Raw genomic sequence first — 2,500 nt, forward strand, 5'->3', positions numbered from 1 at the left:
AGTCTCGCAGGCGTAGAGCAATATTGATATAACCAGGGAACGCATCAGTCTGATTTTTGAGCTGAGAGCGATGTTTTTGTTGTTCCAGATGGTGTTCAGCTTGTTGAGTGCCGTTGTTGTTTGGGCAATTCTCGAGAGTACTTCTGGTTTAGATCTTTCATCTGACACGATTGCTCCCAGATATTTGAAGCTGTGGACTGTTTTAAGCTTTTCGTCGTTGACTTTGATGTCAATGCTGATGCCGTTGGTGTTGTTAGTCATCAGTTTGGTTTTCTCCGCACTGATTTGCATTCCATACGATGTGGAGGCTTTGTCTAGATGTTTGACCAGGCTTGCCAGTTCTTCTTTTCCAGCCAGTCCATCAATGTCGTCGGCAAAACGTAGGTTTGTGATTGTTCTGCCGCCTATGCTGACTGTTCCTACATGCTCTTCCAGTGCGTCAGTCATTATTCTTTCTAAGAAGATGTTGAAGAGTGTTGGGGAGAGTAGACAGCCTTGTCTCACTCCGACTGTGGTTCTGAACCAGTCCCCGATGCTATTGTTGAGGTAGACGGCGCTGGTGGCTTTGTCATAGAGGTGCTGTATCAGTCTGATCAGGTTGGCGTTGATGTTGTACAGATTCATGGTAGCCCACAAAGCTGCATGCCAGACCATGTCAAATGCCTTCTTAAAATCAATGAAGACGTGGTATATATATATATACAGACAGAGACAGAGAGGGAAAACAAAACAAAACAAAACAAGGAACTAGTTTATTAGTGAAATCTCAAACGTACGCACGAACACACACACGCATTCAAACATACACACACACACACACGCACACACACACACACACACACACACACACACACACACACACACACACACACTGGCGTGCATCGATGCACACTTCACACTTACCTAACACGAACACATTAAAAATCTCCCCCCAACCACTCATTCACACACGCACACACGCGCATGCACACACACACACACACACACGGACGCACGGACACACGCAAGCTCATGGCGAGTGCGATCTGTTATCCGTTTTCCTCTTGAGAAATTTCGGCTCGTAAGATTTTTTTTTTTTTTCTTCCTTTTTTTCTTTTTTTTTTTTTTTGTTCGTTCTCGAGAGAAAAGAGGTGAGTGATAAGAGAGATGGTTTTTGTATGCGTCAGATAAAATGGACCGATTTTTTTCTCTTTTTCTTATTTTACACCGATATATATATATATAGAGAGAGAGAAGTATATTTAGAGTGGTTTATTTAAACTGGTGGGTTGTGGAAGTTAACATTTTTTTTCTTGATATTCTCCGTCCTCTGTGTGTGTGTGTGTGTGTGTGTGTGTGTGTGTGTGTGTGTGTGTGTGTGTGTGTGTGTGTGTGTGGATCTTTCTGTATGTTTGTTTGTTTGTCTCTGTGTCTCTGTCTCTCTGTCTCTGTGTGTGTGTGTGTGTCTCTCTGTCTCTCTCTGTCTCTGTCTCTCTCTGTCTCTGTCTGTCTGTCTGTCTATCTGCCTGTCTCTGTCTCTGTCCCTCTGTCTCTGTCTCTGTCTCTCTCTCTCTCTTCATTTATATGTGTGCTATTTGTAATAGATGTAGATTAGCAAGGACAGATTGGAAGCATCAGTAGGCGATGCCTAAAATCTTAAACCTTGAATAAAAACGTTTTGAGTTCTCTCTCTCTCTCTCTCTCTCTCTCTCTCTCTCTCTCTCTCTCTCTCTCTCTCTCTCTCTCTCTCTCTCTCTCTCTCTCTCTCTCTCTCTCTGTATTTGCCTCTCTGTCTGTCTGTCTATATAATTATGTATATATATATATATACATATATATCTATCTATATATATATATATATATATATATATATATATATATGTGTGTGTGTGTGTGTGTGTGTGTGTGTGTGTGTGTGTGTGTGTGTGTGTTCTTCTTAATGAGTTATCCTCTATTCACTACAAGGTGGTTTTAGACACCTGCACATCCATCATACAATGGATGTTGGATTGGACGGGGTGGGGGTGGGGGGCATTGCATGGAAAATAATCAACATAATTATATATGCCATAATATATGTAATATGACATTGAGAAAATAAAACGTGAATAAACCAAATATACGAACAGGTGATTAATTTTAAAATAAAATAGAACTTTAAAAAAAAAAAAAGAATTGATGAGTGGAAGGCAAAAATGTTTAAAATAGATGATAAATTGAACCAGGGGTCCAGTTCAACACTGCCCCACATTTGATACACGATAACCACATGCATAAAAAAAAACCCATCTCTCCTGGACCTTAAAGGAAAGAAAAGGAACAATTTGATTCAAAGAAAATTCCATATCGAAAGAAACAATTCGCAGATTAATTATTTCCCCCCCATCATGATCGCCATGGAAATGGAAAACATGGCCTTATCTTTCAGTGCTTCTTAGAGTTTCCTGATTGCGTGTTATTTTATTTGTTTTTATTTTTTTTTTTTTTTAATGTGTGGTTCGTCCGTCGGGATCGACGAGGA

At 40.2% G+C, this 2,500-nt stretch overlaps 1 protein-coding gene across 1 annotated transcript in view; it reads left to right on the plus strand.

Moving 5' to 3' along the window:
• The window catches only part of LOC143284855 (uncharacterized), a 170,226-nt gene that overhangs the window by 18,257 nt on the left and 149,469 nt on the right, over nt 1-2,500 (plus strand). The window lies entirely within an intron of this gene.

Source organism: Babylonia areolata, chromosome 8 (assembly GCF_041734735.1).
Source record: "Babylonia areolata isolate BAREFJ2019XMU chromosome 8, ASM4173473v1, whole genome shotgun sequence".
NCBI lineage: Eukaryota > Metazoa > Mollusca > Gastropoda > Neogastropoda > Buccinidae > Babylonia > Babylonia areolata.